Here is a 21,029-nt window from a genome sequence, read left to right as displayed (position 1 = left end):
GAACAGATTCAGAAACCCACATTTACATATTATGTGGAGAGTCTAAGTTTGAAGTCTCCATCAAATACCTCCAATTTGAGTGCAAGGAATCCTGTAGAAGAGGAGGTGGAAAAATTGTGAGAGCCAGAAGAGACAGAGGACATCAGGAGAACAAGGTGTTTTGAGTCAATTAAGCAAGCCACATATGAGCTCACAGGGACTGAAGCAGCAAGCACAGAACCTACATGGGTCTGTAAAAGGTCTAGATTAAAGTATTAGGTTAGAATTTTGTGAGACCCCTGACTGTGAGAATAAGTGGGTCTCTGACTCTTGTGCCAACTCTTGGGATTCTTTTCTTTCTGTTGGCATGCATGTCCAACTTCAATATGATAGTTTTTCCTTCATTTTATTCTACTTTCTTTTGTTATGATTGGTTGCTATCTCCAAGAAGCCTGTTATTTTCTACTGAGAAACAGAAAAGGAGTGCCTCTTTTTTTTTTTTTTGGTTTTTTTAGAGACAGGGTTTCTCTGTGTAGCTTTGCGCCTTTCCTGGATCTCACTTGGTAGCCCAGGCTTGCCTCGAACTCACAGAGATCCGCCTGGCTCTGCCTCCCGAGTGCTGGGATTAAAGGCGTGTGCCACACCGCCCGGCAAGGGAGTGCCTCTTGAGGGAGGAAGAGGAGGGAGAAACTGGAAGGAGTACAGGAAGGGTAAACTATAGTCAGGATATATTGTATGAGAAAAGAATCTATCTTCAATAGAAGAAAAAATAGAACAAAATCTCATTGTTTTTAAATAAAATATAATGAATGTATGGATAATATATATTGTCAATTGAGAGAGAGAAAGAAAGACAGAAAGATAGAGACAGAGAGACAGAGAGAAAGGGAGAGATGGTAATAAGTGTCAAAGTGCTTTATCCCATCTTATCCCATGAGGAATCATAAGCAGATCATTTAATTTTAGGTACTTATGTCACATATAAAGCATTAGTATTAAGACACAATTACCTGTCTAAGACCAGTAGCCCATTGTATCATTTCATCAGACATATACAATTGCTGATAATATAGAGAACGTCCAGAAAACTTTCCTATTTTCACCTTAAGTCCAAAATTTGGTGGAAAATCCATGATATAGAAAATGTCATACTCTGCATCCAGTTTTACTTCCTGGTTCATGTTTACAAGATCTCCAGCAGGATTTACAAATTGTATGTTCTTCAGGAAAGAGAACACCTAAAACACATTGGTCATATTAGTTTCAACCTGGCCTACACATTAGGCCAGAAAATATGTTTGTAATGACCTTAATTTTCATTAGCCTTTCCTAAAATATAACTATTATAAGTACTCAGTAATAGAAAAGAAGAAATTCAAAGTATGTATAAAGATCAATATGCTTTAAAAATACAATTTTCTTGCTGGAGTTCATGCCTCAACACATATCAACACATGCACACCTTAAATGTATTCTTGAAGAGTAGTGACACATTCCCTACTTCTTTCTACTAACAGTTATTTGATCATAACCTAGGGAATTGAGATTCCCAATGGGTTAAAAAGTGACAAAACTACTTAACATTATTTTGTGTCTCTTCATTACATTGATCAGTAACTTTTTTATCACAAAAAGACAAGTCATTTTCTTATTATCATTAATAACTTCATGAGAAAATATTTTTTTTCAAATGTTAAAAATATGAGATGTGTGTATGGTGGAAACCTCTAAGCAGTATTTCTTGACTTAGATTGTAAAATGCTGACTTGGATGCCAGTGTTTAGTGCATCATCATTGATGATACTAACATGATCTACCTCACATGCAGTGCTAGGGTACAGGCACATATGCATTTAGGAAAAAGATTCCTTATTTACATGCATTTAGAACTTATGGTTCCCTTTAAGAACATCATCTCTATGAGACACATGCAATTCAGTGTAAGACACACTACCTTCCAGGGGTCAAATTCCAGTTCCTTCCCAGCATTACTGGACCATGTGTCTACTTGTTGCAGAAGCACCTCATGGAGTGAGTGGGCCACAGCAAACACAGCATTATATAAGTTATAAGTCGTATCACTCATGGCCATTCCAGATGGTGTCCTAAATAACCATTTCAGTAGGGTTTCTGTTGAACAATACTTCAGTTTGTTACAATTAGATGATGGTAAAGAACACTTAAAATAAGTCCACCACAGTTTTGCAAGAGAAATTTCAGTACTGTAGTTTGAAGGATGCACTGTCTGAAGAAATTGCTTAAAACCAGATACCTCAGAATGCTGATGTGAAAAAATGAGAGTCCCATGTGGGATTTAAGCAAGAAATCTCCTCTTACTGTGATCATATCAAATTGTGACACACTGACCCAGATTCTCCGAATGTTTAGAGATTGCCATAGGATAAAGTTCCACTTTAGATGAGATTCTTTGTCTCCATTAACGATCACAGCTTTTGCTGATGATGTCATGATCTGGTTATAATACTTATTTAACATTTTAAAGTATAACATTGAATCTGTTGAGATCATAGTCACAAATGCTAAACAGACAATGTTTCTTTGCATCTCTCCTCTCCATTCAGAAAGAAATTGAATTCCATGGTCGTCATCTGAAATGATCATCCCCACCCAGTTCCATTTGAAGTGAGCCACTAGCGAGAGCATAGCTAGTGCTAGAGATGTGTCCTTGGGAGATATTTGGTAGAGATGAGGATTTCGTTCATGAATATTCAGGAGAGGTTGAAAATGACCATAGTAAAGCTGAAAGACATAGAACATAAGCAACAATATGAAGATGTTGGAATGAATACCACTAAGTCTAAGATCTAAGTGTGCTAAGCAAATGTGGGGAGAATTAGAAAGTATGAATTCTTCATTTAATTATTAAAATCATATCTAATTTCTTGTGATTATCTAAACAAGTACAGATAACCTAAGTTTTCAGGTAAAACATTTCACAGTTTCCCCATGCCCATTTGTGATAAAGTTATGTTTCCCCACAGAAAATATTTGAGTGTTTATGGTTTATGGATCAGAATAGGAACACACCCAGTACTTGCCCAGTACCAGTTGCTTTTGGCACCCAGAAAGTTAACTTGAAGGGAAAAAGTAATTCATTTAAAGTAATCCACCCAGTCTTACCTCTGGAGTTCTGGAGGTGTACCGAAGTGGCACAAGAATGGCAGATTTTCTCCACAGTGGTCCTGTAAGTACAATTAAGTATCTTCTCTGTTTTGTGCAGTAGTAGTTAGGAAAATGTTTTCTTCTTGAGGACAAACTGGTTTTTACATGACTAGCAATTGGATCACAGTTAATGTTAACTAGCAGAGAAATGTTTGGTAAAATATGAGGGTTCCTGTTGATTTCTTCCATGGCAAAATAAAGAGAGAATATCAAGTGGATGTTCTTTGGTGTCAACCTAAAAATAGAGGACACTATTCATGAGAGATTAGGTTCCAAACATGAAAATCTTAATCACACTTAGTGTGGATTTAGCACTGGATTATTTTTCCTAACCCATGGTTATGATGATGCACACAGGTCCTATTATTGTGGCATATTAGGATATGAGACATGGCAATGAATATAAGGATTTTAAAGGTTTTATTTTATTTCTTTGAGGTGGTTGGGGTGTATTGTCTACCAGTAGGATTCTGTCATTTTGAAGTTTCCTACAATTCTACCCTGTTTTCTGTGAACACCGTCAAAGTCTGTATGCATTCTACAGAACAGAAAAGAAGTCCTGGCAAATACTGGATCTCCTCATACATTTATACTGTAATCCTAATACTTAACATATGTAGAAAATAGTTTGTTATTATCTGCTATCTAGATAGCTATCCTTTTTTTTTTACATAGAGGCATTACTGGCCAATGTCATGATATTGCTATGGGTATGAGGAATATGTGTCAACAGTTCTAAAAATTCTAATGAGTCATAAATAATACAAATAGAATAATAATTATTACTTTCCTCCTTGCTTCCACACAGTTTTCTACTTTTCATTTTCTATTTGAGGCTATGAAATATTGAATGATATAAAGTTGGTTATAACTACAACTTTTTCCTTAAAGGAATGAGTTCTTTTTCCTTCACATGGACCCTTAGATTGTACTGATTCATATCATCCTATACACTTAGGTGGGTATTACAGAACTGGCCCTGAGTCCTTGTATGTTCAGATTTGTTCTGATATGTCACAATTCTCTAATATATTCACTTGAGGTTTTGCCTTTCACTTAACATATTTTAACTGGTTATAACTGATTTTATATAATTTTAGACAGTTTGATAATCCTATTTAAGTTTAACATATCATTTCAGTATTTTGTGTATGAGTGTTTTAACTTTTGCCTCATGTTCTATGTTTCCTGCCATGCTTTGTGACTATAGTACATAATCAAATAACTAGATATGATTTGTGTCTGTGAATCTGGTATTGAATTACTGAACCATCTATATTCCCTCTATTTTTCTGCTTTTCATACTTGAATAACTTTTTTCTGCTATGTCTTCTTCCTTTATCTCCTACAATTACTCCCTTTTCCCCAAGAAAGGCCTGTAGTTATTGCATATTTTCTAGGTCCCTGTCATTCTGCACTGGAGACGTATATGTGTTGTTAAAAGTGAGTTCTTCAATTAACCCACTGCTATTACTGTTCTGTGAATGTTTAATATGTCAAATGATATAGGGCATTGTTTATAAATTAATTGTTTTGCTTCTTGAATCAATTTGTAGTTTCATATGGAAAGAAAGAAAAGTCCAGGATAGATTAAACAACCATAAATAATGTGATAACTCTTAGTGATATCACCATTCCTGATCTTACATTTTACTACACAGCTGTTATAAAAACAAAAACAAAAACAGCATGATATTGGCACAAAACAGACATTTTAGTCAATAGAATGGAATTGAAGACCAATACATAAGCCCATAGACCTATGGGTAACTGAGTTTTGATAAAGAAGCCAGAAATATACACTGGGAAAATTAGAAAGCATCTTCATAAAATGATGCTGGCCAAACTGTATAACTGAATGATAAAGAACACACATTTACCTATACCCTTCACAAAGCTTAATGCTAAGTATATCAAAGACTTCAACTTAAGACAAGATACACTAAATATGATGAAATAAAAAATAAGGGAATAGTCTTGAATTCATTGGTACAGCAAAAGTGTCTTTGAACACAACACTGGCAGCCTATAAACTCAATAAATTAGTTATATCTCATGAAACTGAAAAGCTTTTTTATGGCAAAGAATGCCATCATTCAGACAGAGTGAAAGCAACAACAGGGGGAAAGCACTTTTTTTGGGGGGGGCAACTAAGCATCCAAGAGCATTAACATCTAAATTATATAAAGAAAACAAACAAACAAACAAACAAACAAAAGACAACTGGACATCAGAAGATAAATAACCTCATTAAAAATGTGGTACAGAATGGAGACACCCTGCTGGACTAGAGGCCATTCTTCCTGCCAGAACTCTAGGTAGGCCACCCATGCATGAACTTCCCCCAACCTCTCAGTGCTTGCCTACTCTACTGTCAATTGCTCCTTCACTTCATGTCACCATATCCTGGCTTGCAATTCCAACAGAGGCACCTGCTTGACTAGAAGCCATGCTGGCCTCTAGAAGTCCAAGTAGGCCATCTTTCCATGGATCACCCATCCTTTCTCAGTGCCCAAATAACATAGCCCCTATCCATCCTGGCTCCTCCTCACCATGTCCCAGCTCCTAATTCAGGCACAGGTCTCCTGTTTGACCAGAGGTCATGCCAGGCACCAATACTCCAGGTAGGGTGCCTTCCTGGGGATACCCCTGACTATCTTGGTTACAACCACCATATCCCAACCCATACCTTTCCTTATTGCCTTGTTTCAACCCCCAACTCAGGTTCTCTAGTGCAACAGTCATTGGAAATGATGTGTAAAGTGTTTTCTAAATCTATAATTTGTCATTATATGGATGATATTTTTTGATAGAGAATGAGACTCTTTAGCTCAGGGTTGTGGTTTTGAGCCCCATGTTGGGTATCAAGTATAGATGAATTTCTAAACAGTCTTATTAAATAAGAAACACAGAACCAAATACAGGGTTGATAGCTGAAGAGATCAGAGAAATAACGAATACCCACGAACTAACCTTAGTTCACCACATTGCCTTAGCTTCCCAAGTGAGTGAGTGACTCAGCTTCCTGTCTAAACTGTGCCTTTATTACCTTGCTGTTCTGTCTTCTAATTCTCTCTTAACCCAGCCACCTCACTTTCTTGTCACTGTCTGTCTATACAGACCTCCAGGTCTCTATGGTTGGTACTGGGTTTAAAGGCATGGAGCACAATCCTTGGCTGTGTCCTTGAACACACAGAGACTCAGCCTGTCATGTGATTGGATTAAGGGTATGTTCTACCACTGCCTGACTTCTGGTTTTGGCTGGCTATGACCTCTGATCTCCAGGCAAACTTTATTTATTAACATACAAATAAAATATTACATTCTAGCACAAATAAAATATCACCACACTGGACAACAAATGTTATGGCTAGCTCTCCAGGACTTGATTATCCTAATTTTCTCAGAGTCCAACAAAGATCCCATTACCCCCAGACAACAAGAAATAGTCTAGAGAACATGATTCTTACAATCCCAAGAGGTAGGGTGGGTGGTTTTGGATCATTCAGTGGGATATGGATGTTTGTCATCATTTGGGGGGGTTGGTTACAAGTTGTTGTTGGTAATGGCCAGGAAAGAAGCTGAACAAAGGAGATTATATTCAAGGATCTCTTTCTGAAAAGAAAAAGGGGCATATGGAAAGGATAGAATACAAGGTTGGATTATTGAACCTCCTTTAAACTAAAAAGCAACTATTAATCTCAAATATTTTACATTGGTATGGATTTATTTTATTTTGACACAAATTTAAGGTTATTTTTGTTAGAACATACTCTATATATTTTTCTACTATTTATGATGGTTTTGTATATTGAAATAAAGGTAAGGTTATATTTATTATACTGTATATATGTTTATATGTTTCTACTATTATTTAAGGTATTGTACCTATACAGTTGATTTACCAATTTAATGTAAATATCTAGTCATTGAAAGTTATTATTACAAACTTCTTAGCATAACTAAGAAGTGTAGGTTAGCAGTTAGTCATATATAACAATCAAGCATGTAGTCATGTAAGGTATGCTCTCAAGGTCATACAGATATGTATTTTAGATAGACAGGTGGTCTTCAAACACTTCAAAGACTTACAGAACATGGCATTTAAGATGTTTAATAAACTAAGACTTTTCCTGACAGTGAGACATGTATTCTCCTGGAAGGATGAATCTACTTTAAAAAAAGGATGATGGGCATTGAAGAATCTCCATATGGAATTTGCTTTCATTGTGGCAAGGCTAACCATTTGGGCAAGAAACTGCCTTTGCTTTGACTGATAAAATATAAAAGTATACTGCACAAACTGGACAAGTAGGACTCAAATTGATAAAACTGCCATACTTTGCAAAGACAAGGTGGGGCAATTCTTCAAATTTCCTGCTACACAGAAAAGTCTGTCATCTATTCTAGGTCTTTTGGTTGAAGATGGATGCCCCATGTTGCGGAGGTAGCTTGGGTTACTGTCCAGGCAACCGACCATTTCTGTCATTTCTAACAGTTTTTGAAGTTGCCTGCTGTGCACTTCCTGTTTACTCAGTTAATATTATATCAGAATCAGGTCTGTGATGGGATTGAAGATGAGATAGTTACAGTTTTTTAGTATGCCTTATCAAATACAGAAAAGAAACTCACAAAGGAGGTATAAAATTTATAAGATTGAGAGATATAAACACTTAAATTTTTGTCAAAAAATTATTTTAAGCCCTAAAAAATAGTTTTGAGTTGATATTACCAGTTAGGATAAAACTTGGACTCACCAAATAGGGTAGATAACTGAGTATTTTCTCTAAAATTGCCACATACAAGTGAAGTGGGCATTGTGAAGTAAGTCATTCATGTGGCCCATGTTGCCACCAAAGGCCACATGGAGCCTGGGGGCTGGGCCACTTCTTGGTGACTGGGGTCTATGCTGCTGCCAGAATCATTCTGCTCTGAGTGGCTGGGGCTTCTACCTGGAGCCAGGATATCTAATGGGCTAAGTGGCTGCCTGGGGCCATGTCTGGGTCAGTGGTCAAACTACAGCTGGGGTCTGTGTCAAAGTCTATTGGCTAGATTGTCACTAGCGTCCACACGGAGGCCTGGGTCACAACCTGTGGCCTTGTTAGTGTCTGAGGGCCACACTGCCAATGGGGCCAGTGATGATTTGAGTGACCTGTACTGCCACTTGAGGCAATGGTGACATCCAGACCAGGCTACTGCTGTCTGGGTCTGTGGTCCTACCATGGCTGGGGTCTATACTGAAGTCTGAGTCCAATTTTGCCACCAATTGTAACATAGAAGCCCAGGGCTAGTGCTACAACCTGAGGCTTTGGTGATGTCCTGGACCAGACCCATCCTGACTTGAGTGGCCAGTACTTCAACCCAGAGACAGAATGTCATTTGCATCCAAGCTACTGCTGAGGGTCATGTCTGGGTCCACATTCTTTTTTTTTTTCCAGACAGGGTTTCTCTGTGTAGCTTTGTGCCTTTCCTGGAACTTACTTGGTAGCCCAGGTTGCCCTCGAACTCACAGAGATTCACCTGCCTCTGCCTCCCGAGTGCTGGGATTAAAGGCGTGCGCCACCACCGTCCGGCTGGGTCCACATTCTAACTACAGATGGGGTCTGTGGTGATTTCTGTGGCCCATGTCACCTTGGGTCCATAGGAAACGTGAGTTGAAATCAGAGGGCCATGCTGAGCCAGCTCTGCCCTTCACTGGCACAGGGAAATCTGGCTTTACCTCACACTGAACACTGTAGCTAGAGAGCTGGCTCTGGAGAGCTGGCCTCTGCACTTGGGAGGGCTGGCTCCACCTTTCACCACAGGGAGGGTGCCATGACCCTGAGGGCATGGGCAAAGGGGAGCTGGCTCTGCCCCCTCACTTGAGGTGGCTGGACCCAGTGGCTAGACTGACCAGCTTAGCTATCACCCAGGCCCAGTCTGGGTGTTGGGTTGTCCCACCCTAACATACTCTATTAAGGATCTGCTGCAACTCATGAAGTGACTGGTCCTGTTGAACAATACCTGCAGGATCTCCATGACTTGGGGGGTGGCCATGGGTTATCACAGAGGCATTCTCATGAGGATCTAGTGTAGATAGTGTACCAGAAACCAGAGGCCTTGAACTAGGCCAGTGACTCATTGCAATGAACATTTGTTAGTAAAGTTGATCAGACAAAAGGGTATACTATATGACATACTGGGGCTCCCAATGCCACCAGGATAAATGAAGAGGTGTTGGATAGGCAGGACAGTAGGAGAAGTAGAAGTAAAGAGGGTTTTTCTTTTTGGTTTCGTTTGTTCTTGTTTTTGTTTGTTTGTTTTCATACTTGGTTTGTTTGGATTTTAAAAACTTTTCTTTTGTGGGGGCACTTTGCAGGGATGAGTGGAAGATATGAGGGACCAAGAGGTGTGCAGAATTGTGGTATATAAGGTGAAACTCTCAAAGAAGCAATAAAGAACTTAATTGAAAAAAGACCTAAACTAAGAACAATAAAAAATAGAACAGGAAGTATCCAAGCTCAAAGATCCAGAAAATACATTTAACAAAACCTTAAAAGAAAATTCCCCGAAACCTAAAGAAGGACACACCTGTAAAGTTGCAAGAAGGTTGTAGAACACCAAATACATTGGGCAGGAACATAAAGTCCCCCACCACATAATAATAAAAGCACTACACATACAGAACAAAGAAAGAATCAAAAGCTGCAAGGAAAAAAGTAAGTAACATATAAAGGCAAATCTGTTAGAATTACACCCCTCTTCTCAAGGGAGACTTTAAAAGCTAGAAGGGCTTTGAAAGATGTCCTGCAGATTCTAAGATACTACAGATGCCAACCCAGACTACCACTATACCCAGCAAAACTTTCAGTCACCATAGCTGGTCATCTGCAAGTACATTATTGTTGTTAGCTTGTTTCTTTTTGTTTTTGTGGGAGTCCTAACAGTGGACTGGGGATATCTGACTCTTTTGCCTGGCCTTAGGACTCCTCTCCTTCTATTGGATTGTCTTGCTCAGCCCTGATGTAAGGGTTTGTTCCTAGTCTTATTATAACTTGTTGTGTTGTCTTTGGTAGATATCCATGGGAGGCATTTTCTTTCTGAATGGAAATTGAAGAGGAATGAATAGTGTGGGAGAGAGGACATGAGGAGGAGGAAATGGGAGGAGTTGATCGAGGGGAAACTGTGCTCAGGATACATTGGATGTAATAATACTAAATAAAGAGAAGAAAGAAAAAAAAAGAAATTATGCCAAAAATGTAGTAGAGATCTAAAAAGGATTCTTGATAGTGATAATACAAAAGTCTGAGAAATACACAAGGAAATATTAAAAATCCTTAGTCATTAGAGAAATGCAAATCAAAAGTACTTTGAAATTTGATCTATTAGTCAGAATGGCCAACACCAACTAAACAAATGACAACTCATGGTATGAGAATGCAGAGTAATAGTAACACTCATTTGTGCTGATGGGAGTTCAAAATTTTACAGCACTATAAAAATCAGTATGTAATTCCTCAGGAAACTTGGTATAGATCTACATCAAGCTGTACTACCTGTCTTGATCTGGATTTTTATGGCTGTGATGAAAAACTATGACAAAAAGCAAGTTGGGAGCCGGGCAGTGGTGGCACACACCTTTAATCCCAGCACTTGGGAGGCAGAGGCAGGTGGATCTCTGTGAGTTTGAGGCCAGCCTGAACTACACAGTGAGTTCCAGGAAAGGCACAAAGCTACACAAAGAAACCCTGTCTCAAAAAAAAGCAAGTTGGGGAGGAAAGGGGTTGTTTGTCTTACAATTCCATATCCCTATTCATGATAGAAGAGATTCATAGCAGGTACTAAAACAGGCAGAAACTAATAGGCATGGAGTGGTGCTGCTAATTGGCTTGCTTCTTATGGCATACTTAGCCTGTTTTCTTATACTCCCTGTGACTACCAGCCCAGGGATGGTTCCATCCTCAATGCCTTGGGCTTTTCCCTCCAATCACTAATTAGGTAAATGCCCCACAGGTGTGCCTTTAGACCAGTATAATGGCAACATCATCTTAATTGTGGTTCTTTGCTCTCAGATGGCTTTAGATTCTGTCAAATCAACATAAAACTATCCAGCACACCACTCTTGGACATATACCCTGATGACTTTACATCCTACTATGGGAGATACTTTCTCAACCATGTTCATTTTGTGGAAATCCAAAATAGCATAAGCATCCTAAAATACATACATGTATGAAGGCAATCTAAATGAAATTGCCAAATAATGAGGAGACCAACACTGCCAGACATCTTTTATCACCTAATGAGGCTTCATTTGGTGCCAGAAATGGGTTGAATCCTAGGAAATAGTGAACCAAAGGGACACCGTGGGAACTCCCAAATTACCCATGCTGTTGCCAAGCCTTCTCGCTATAAACTGATAGTAAGGCCCTATGACTGAAGATGATATCTACCCAGCTCATTGAAGATGAAGTCAAGTGATTGCTTACCTAAAGACTTCATATTGACTGACTACTTGAAAATATTTTATATGCTACCAAAAGAGAAAGCTAAACACTAACCCAATTACAAACCTTTAGATCTATAATGGTGACCTGCCTGAAAGATGTGCTAGTGTAATAGTGGCACAAAGCTCATGGAGTAAAAAGATAATATATGATTTTGTTTAAGTCTCATTTCAAAAGATTTGATGTTGTCACATTGCTGTGGATATCACTCTATATAAATAAAACACTGATGGCCAGTGACCAGGCAGGAAGTATAGGCGGGACAAAGAGAGAGGAGAATTGGGGAAACAGGAAGAAGGGGGAGAGAGACGGCAGCCACCACCAGGACAAGCAGCATGTAGAGACTCTGGTAAGCCACCAGCCACGTGGCAAAGTATAGATTTATAAAAATGGGTTAATTTAAGATAAAAGAACAGTTAGCAAGAAGCCTGCCACGGCCATACAGTTTATAAGTGATATAAGTGTCTGAGTGATTATTTTATAAGTGGATTGTGGGACTGCGGGGCTTGGGGAACCTGGAGAGAAGCCCTCCAGCAACAAATGGCGCCCAACGGCTCGAGTTTCCACCTTAAACCTGAGAATATTTAATAACCAATTCTAAACAGAGCCAAAACCAGGTTCCTGCTTTTTGTCTCATACGGGCAGCTAGATGCCGCAAAACGCGGGTTTGAACACTGGCGGGTTCCTGGCGTGTGCGTTTGACCGGCAGTATGGCGGGAATGAGGCGTCTGCCAGCAGCACATTATGCTGTGTGGTAGATTTAGTCTTTACTAGTATTAAAAAAAAAGAGAGAGAGGTTTCTACACGCTGCTTTGATAAAAGCTTAGACCTACTATTTCTGAGAATTGATGGCTCCTCAAGCTGGCGGAAAATGTACCACCGACTTGTTGGGAAGCTGAAGTGGGTGGAGCCAGCAGCCACAGCGCTGTTTCAGTCTTAGAATGGTGCAGCTTAAAGCAATAGGCTCGAGGTAATATAAAACATAAGCCACGTAAAGATGGCTACCACACAGAGAATCTGGATTATGTTCTCTTTGATATCCGTAACTGAAGAAAAATATTTGATTACAAAAGCTGTTGAGTTATGCCAAAATGTATATTTTAAAGGTACCTTGACTTCAAAATTTGGATATAAGGATATGTTGCTTTGGAAAAGAGATTCTGCTTTTGTTTCCACAGAAAGCCAGAGGCTGTGGATTTGTTCCAGATTAAGATACATCAGGTTTCACCAGCCAAGACCCCCTGAAAGGTCTCCGATGACACCATGGCCCAGATGATCCAACATCCAGAGCGGTTTCAAGGCAACTGGTTCACACAATACAGCCTCACGGACTACCCCATAGGCCTAAAATTTTCTTTGCGGCCCCATAAGATACAGCGCCCCCTCCAGCAGGAAGTAGTAAGAGATGCTACGCCCAAATTCCCAAATATACCAAGCTGGCTTTAGAGGTGGAATTGGCTCAGTCCCCTCTAAACCCAGACATATTGCTTTAAAAAAAAAATGGTTAAGAGATTCTTGTGTCCCAAATCAGAAGAGCCCTCTGGTGTGGGACAGGGAAAAACCAATATTTTTATTTAAAACAGGTTGATTATAAATGTGATCTCTTTCTGAAAAAAAGGGGGGGATATGATATAGATATATAGGAGGATATAGAGATGATAAGATAAAAGGGTAGATTAATGAACCTACTTTTAAAGAACAACTTGTTTAAAATGTTTTACATTGGTATAGATTTTAGTTTATGTTTAAAATGTTTTACATTGGTATAAATTTTAGTTTATTGATACAAACTTGAAGTTAATTTTGTTATACTGTATATATATATTTCTATTCTTGTTTGAGGTATTATGTTATGTAGCTCATTTAAAATTGTAATGGATAATTAAAAAATAGATTAATAATTAGTCATCTATGATAATCATATTTGTAGCCATGTTAGTTAAGTCTTCTAGGTATACATAGATATATTTCAGATAGACAGGTAATCTTCAAACACTTCATAGACCTAGAGAATATGGCATTTAAATAACTTAAAATTCTGTTGATGTGAGACACAATTGCTCCTGGGTGCACCAATTGATCCCGAGAGAATGTTGGGCTTCTAAGACATTTCCATTTGGAAGTTTGTCTTTTTGGCACAAAATGGCCTACTGGGCAAAGAACTGCCCTTGCCTTGATGGCTGACAGTACAAATGCAATGCTGTCCTTTCTGGACAAGTGGGACACAAGGAAAGCGACCACTGTACTCTGCCAAGACAGGGTAAGATGGTCTCTTAAAATTCCTGCCTCTAAAAATGGTCTGTCAGATACTCTAGGCCTGTAGCCAATTTGAATGCACCAACAATGCTAAAAAATATTAGGTGACTGTCCAGGCTGCCAGTTGTCTTGGTCTACTCTTGCAAGATTCCCGAAAGTTGCTTGCATCCATCTACCATTTCTCAGGTACCATTATGTTCCTTCTCAGGTCTTTGATGTGGTTGAAGACTAGATAGTTGTAATTTCCTCAGTTATGATAAAAGATAAGTTAGATATAAAACCTTAAACTCACAAATATAAGATAGATAGGACATCTTCTTTAATATTGTAACTGTAATTCTTGCTTGATAATTGTTTTGTTATATGTACTTTTACCATGTTAAAGTTAAAACCTTCCTTTTTTAAAAAAAGAAGAAAAGGGGAAGTGCTGTGGATATCACTCTATATAAATAAAACACTGATGGCCAGTGACCAGGCAGGAAGTATAGGCGGGACAAAGAGAGAGGAGAATTGGGGAAACAGGAAGAAGGAGGAGAGACTGCAGCCACCGCCAGGACAAGCAGCATGTAGAGACTCTGGTAAGCCACCAGCCACGTGGCAAGGTATAGTTTTATAGAAATGGGTTAATTTAAGATAAAAGAGCAGTTAGCAAGAAGCCTGCCACGGCCATACAGTTTATAAGTGATATAAGCGTCTGAGTGATTATTTTATAAGTGGATTGTGGACTGCGGGGCTTGGGGAACCTGGAGAGAAGCCCTCCAGCAACATCACATAGCAATAAAAACACTAAAAATGCAGAACAAGAAAGAATATTAAAAGCTGCAAAGGAAAAAGGCCAAGTCACATATAAATGCAGACAAACTAAAATTAAACACAACTTTAGGGTCAATGGAGACCCTAAAATCTAGAAGGGTTTGTACATATATGCTGCAGACTCTAAGAGACCACTGGTTGATGGAGTATGCAAATATACGCAGTAGGCAAGAGCAATATTTATAAAGCCAACCCACCAGAAAATAACCTTCAGGTGGAGGAAACTCATGAGCAAGGGTTATAAGAAATATTACCTATGAATAGCTGACTGCTTCTGTCTTTAATTCTCTTGTGTGATATCATGGTACCCCTCTAAAATAGACATGGTACTTGTCCATAACCTTGACAGTGTGTTCTTCATTGTCTTGGCACAATTATGCCTGTGCATTGATAGAAGGATGAATTCTTCCTACACTGCATATTTCTGTTGAATAAAATAAGCCCTAATAGTTCAGCTTTTGTTCCACAATATGATGAGAAACTCAGAAGCCTGTTCTCTATCATTAGCTCACTGACAGGGCAAATTGGTCAGATAAAGTGTCTCTGTGGAGAGATCACCAGTTGGACTTTCACAGATTATACTCAAGGATAGAATTACAGAATGTTCAATTTTGCTGAATCAAAGTCTTTTGGGGCACATAAGTGACTTAAATTGCTCTGAGCTTAACCCCAACTGGACCAGTTGATAATGCACAGACTGGCATCTGGCAGAATTCCCTAAGCAATTAGCATTTTAAATATACTTTTAACCTCAGTTTATGTTACAAGATTTTAGGCTCATTTTACTAATTGTTTATGTTTAAGTCCTGGATATTATGTGGACCACAGAGAATTAATTAGTTAACTTAAACTAGTCTGGAGGGAATCACCTTTAAGCCTAGTTACTGTGGGAGAAGCTCCACAGACTGCCAGAATTTCAGGAAGGTGGCCTGGCCTCTCAGACTTAAACAAAGAAGCTACGAGGTTTTGTCTTTGTGTTCTGAGGCTACATATAGGACAGAAAATGCATTTTTGGATCTAAGATGTTTTCTATGCCAGTCAGCCTTTGGAGAAAGTGCTGAATCGGCTTCCTTGTTTTTTTTTTTTTTTTAACACAGGTCACCACAGTTACACACAGGTGATTTGTGTTTGTACATTGGCTAATCAGAAAACACTTCCAGTGTTGGCTGTGCCCTGGATCAGAAGAAACTTATGCTTTTTTCTTTTTGCTGATCATAAAATATTATCCTATAGTATTAGTTACACTCAAGAAATGTTGAATAGTACATGGTTTCTTTACTTCTTCCTTAGAATTCTCAAGTTTATCTTTTTCCTCTGTAACCCCTGTAAACTCTCCCTTTAAGAGATAATGTTACAAGCAAAACTTTTACTGCAGGTGCAGCTGGTCACTAACCATAGCTGACAAGTTTACGCTGCTTGTGTCTCTTATTCTATTTACAGAGAAATGCTTTGTGACCCTGAGAAATAGCCTTGTAACCTTCTTGATTGCCAAAGTTTGCTGTAGTATATGTATATAAGCTATGGAAATTTGAAGCTGGGGAAAAGTAGAATAGGAAAATCAGTAAATATAACTAAACTGAAAGGAAAAAAAATAACACATTAGTAGATGCCAAAATAGCCTTTATCAAAATACAACACCCCTTCATGATAAAAATCCTGGGAAGATTAGGTATACAGGGGACATACTGACATAATAAGTATAAGCATAATAAAGGCAACTTAGAGTAAGGCTGTAGTCAAAATCAAACTAAATAGAGAGAAGGTTAAAGCAATTACACTAAAGCATGACAGGTTTGCCCAATCTCTCCATATCCATTCAATATAATTCTTCATGTTTTAGCTACAGCAATGAGACAACTGACATAGATCAATGGCATACAGATTGGAAAGTAAGAAGTTAAAATATCCTTATTTGCAAATAATATGACAATATACATAAAAGTCTCTCAAAATTCCACCAGGGAACTCATACAACTATTACACACTTTCAGAAAGGCAGGTTGATACAAGATTAATTAAAAAAACTCAATAGCCTTCATATATGCGAATAACTAATGGGGTAAGAAAGAAAACAAGGAAACAACATCTTTCACAGAGGCCTCAAATAATATTAAATATCTTAGAGTAGCTCTAATTAAGCAAGTAAAAGACCTGTATGATAATAAATTTCAAGTATTTCAAGAAAGATATTGCGGAAGATATCAGAAGATGGGAAGATCTCCCATGCTCATGGATTGATAGGATTAGCATAGCAAAAATGCCCATCATCCCAAAAACAATGTACAGAGTCAATACAGTATCCATCAAAATTTCAACACAATTCTTTTCAGACTTTGAAAAAAAATTCTGAACTTCATATGAAGAAACAAAAATACTAGGAAAGCTAAAACAATCCTGAACAATAAAAGAACTGGTAGAAGTATGACGATCCCAGATTTCTAGTTGTACTACAGAGCTATAGTAATTAAAAACACATGGTATTGGTGTAAAAACTGACATGATGATCGATAGAATCTAACTGAAGAACAGGCATATGTTCAGACACACATGGATACCTGATTTTTGATAGAAAAGCCGGAAACACATACTGAAAAAAGACAGCATCTTCAGCAAATGGTGCTGGTCTAATTGGATGTCAGTATGTAGCAGCATGTGAATATTTATCACCCTGCACATAACTCAAGTCCAAGTGGATCAAAAACTTCAACAGAAAGCCAGAAACATTGAACCTAATAGAAGAGAATCTGGGCACAGCTTTGAGTGCATAGGCATGGGAAATTACATTATGAACAGAACTCCAATAGCACAGGCCCTAAGTTCAACAATTAAAAAATGGAACCTCATGAAACTGAAAAGCTTAAAAAGGCAAAGTACATCATTAATTGGACAAAGAGGCAACCTACATATTGGGGAATGATTTTTACCAATTCCACATTTGATAGAGGTCTAATATTCAAAATACACAATGAACTCATGGAACTTGATAATAAAAAAAAAACATATATTACAATTAAAAATGTGAATCAGATCTAAACAGAGAATTCTTAATAGAGGAATTTCAAATGGCTGAGAAACACTTTATGAAATATTCAACATCCTTAACCATCAAGACAAGGCAAATCAAAACTTCTGTGAGATTCCATCTTACATCTGTCAGTATGGCCAAACACAAATACACAGGTAACATCTCATGCCTGCAAAGATGTGGAGTAAGGGAACACTTCTCCATTGGTCATGGTAGTGCAAACTTGTAGAACACTGTGAAAATAAATATGGTGGGTTTTTTTTTTTTAGAAAATTGGGAACCAATCTACCTCAAGATCCATTTTCACCACTCTTGGGCATATTTTGAAAGGACACTCCAACCTATTACAAGGACACTTGCTCAATTATGTTCACTGTGGCTTTATTCACAATATGCAGAAACTGGAAACAATCTAGATATGCCTTGACCTAAGAATGGATAAGAAAACTATTTTATGATAAAGAAATGTTTACAAAATGGAGTATTACTCAGCCATTAAATGTGACCACATACAGTCTGCAGGCATTCAATGGAACTAGAAAAAATTATCCCGAGTGAGGTAACCCAGATCCAGAAAGACAAATATGGCATGTAGTCACTTGTAAGTGGATATTAGTTGATTAAATGATAACCAATCTACAATGTCCAGATCCAGAGAGGTTAGGTAAAGAGGATAGGTATATAGGGAACCCATGATCTTCCTTGGGAAGAGGAAATAGGATAAATTTTGTGGGTCTGGTGGTTAATGGGTATGGGAAGAAGAAAGTCAGGGTGAAGGGATGGAGGGAAACAGGAGTGATGTGTGGAATCGACAAGCTTTTTCATTTGTTTTGGAAATAGTGCAGTGGAAACATCTTTGAATCTTTAAGATTGATTCTAGTGAGGACTCCTTCTAAGGGAGAATATAGAGTCTTAAATGGCCATATTTTAAAACCAGACAAGGCTTCCAGTTATGGAATTGGGTTGTGTTTGCTTGTATTGTTGGTTGAGGGGTCCTGTGGAGATCTCCAAACAACCCAGGATAATGCCTATATAGAATAATGCTCTCTGAAAACTGATTTTGGGACCCTATTGCCCAGGAAAATGCACTCACAGCTCATTGAACATGGAGAGGTTTAGCTGGAGCACACATGGAGACTTTACTTCTACATTCTTTTCTCTTTGGTGCAGAAAGGTACCCTTGAGCTACAGAAAGAATGCAGCCATAACACTCTCCACCTCTCATCTTTCTTGCCTGCAAGATGTGCTTGTACAATGATGGCACAGAATTTGAGGAGGGCCAACCAATGTTTGGTATAACTTGAGGCCCAGGCCAGGACATGGAGTCCATGTTCTACACTGCCTGAATGGCTAGAACTAGAGACTGGATAACCCAGAGACCCAGGGTAGGACCAAAAACATCTGGGGAAAAAATCTCCTGATGATATTATATTATACTCAAGACTGGTGCCTTGTCCAGTTGCCATCAGAGAGGCTTCCTTCATCAGCAGATGGGAGTGTGTGTGGAGTGCATGTGGATATATATATATCCACAGCCAGATATTATGCTGAGAGAGAGAGAGAGAGAGAGAGAGAGAGAGAGAGAGAGAGAGAGAGATAGAGAGAGAGAGAATCTAACTCGGAGGTCCCAACAAATTCCTCCACTCTGAGCTCAAGAAATTCTACAGAAGAGAAAACAGAAAAATTCTAGGAACCAGAGGAGATAGAGGATCCCAAAAGAACAAGTCCTTCTGAATCAACTAACCAGGTTTCTCATTGGCTCAGAGAAACAAGCAACAGCATGATGCCTGCATGGTTCTGCATTAGGTACTGTGTGTATATGTTATATCTGTTAGTGTGGTGAATTTATGAGCATCCTAACAATGGAGCAGGTGTATCTCTAACTCTTTTCCCTGCTCTTTTCATTCTAATGGGTTTTCTTGTGCAGCCTCAGAATGAGGGTTTTTGCCTTGTCTTCATGTATCTTGTTTTGTCTTGTATGGCTCATTTCTCTTGGAGGTCTTATCTTTTCTGAAGAGGAAACAAAGTGGAGTGGAAAAGGCTGGAGGAGAGGTTCTGGAGGAGTTGAGAAAGAGAAAACTGTGGTTGGGATGTATTATATGAGAGAATAATCTGTTTTCAATAAGATAAAAGAGATGAAAATGTAGAATCAATAAAACATAAAATATATGCAGCAGAAAGAGACATAACCATTTATAGTCAGGGAATGACCTTCCATCGGAGAATCATGACTGAATTGGTAACTGTAGCAGTCCTCTCTTAAATGTTAGCAGGTACCACAGGAGCACCTTTTTATTCTACCACTTGAAAAGGGAATTAGGAAATGATTGCTTGCAGGGCATCTCTTCTTCTAACAAATGCACAAATTATGTACTAGATAAGCACGTGCTTTATAAGTTTCCAACATAGAACTTTGAAAAATGTCCTGACATTGTTAATACAACAAAAATGTATTTATTCATATGAAACAGAATGTAAAGGAAAGGAAAGCATAAAATTATAACAGTGAACAGAAATAGCATTCTCATCCCTGATTTCAACTGCAGGAGTCATAGAACACATGATTATGAAATTATGACCGAATTTTAAACAAAATCTGTGTATCTTTTCAACAGTTGCAACTAAAACTCAGGGCAGACACACCACATTCCAACTGCAGGAATTGGGTATCCATGCTGATGGATGAAGCACTAGCAGGCGGATAAACACCATCTTACTGTAGTCTCTGTGAAGTAAACTCAAAGATGTGTTTGGTACTATGTTTATGAGAGATATCACATGATTTGATTGGGCATTGTCATATTAAGGAATCTTCCTAGGAGCATGGTAGACAGTGTGGGCCATTTATTTAGCTTCTGCTGGAAATGTTGACTCAAGAGTGATAAAAAAAACAAGCTACAAACTTCCCCATTAATCATTAGATATAGGGAGATAACCAGCAGTAAAACATAAAAATAAATTTGGATTATATCCTAGAGTTGGGAGGGCAAAAGAGATTGAGAACACATAGAGTCATGTTCTATTTCTCAGTATCCCTAGAATAATAATCTTCCATGATCAACTAAAGTTAATGAATGAAAGATGTACTTACTTCTTGTCTAGATTCCCAGTGAAATGATCATTCTTCACATATCCATGCTTTGTGTAAATAGAAAATAAACAATCAAGCTCTTCATCTCCTTCCTGGTTTCTCTTGTCTTTTGTTCTCCAGAAGCACTTGGGTCAGTCAAACTGCAGAAAATGAGGAAAAGTTTCAGGGTCAAAAAGACAAAGATCAAAGAGAGCAT

General features: G+C 38.3%; 1 pseudogene; it reads right to left on the bottom strand.

Annotated features, from left to right (window-relative positions):
- The window catches only part of LOC114686825, a 35,437-nt pseudogene extending 14,408 nt beyond the window's left edge, over nucleotides 1-21,029 (bottom strand).

This window comes from Peromyscus leucopus, chromosome 1, assembly GCF_004664715.2.
Source record: "Peromyscus leucopus breed LL Stock chromosome 1, UCI_PerLeu_2.1, whole genome shotgun sequence".
NCBI lineage: Eukaryota > Metazoa > Chordata > Mammalia > Rodentia > Cricetidae > Peromyscus > Peromyscus leucopus.
This window is presented reverse-complemented; position numbering and strand designations above follow the sequence as displayed.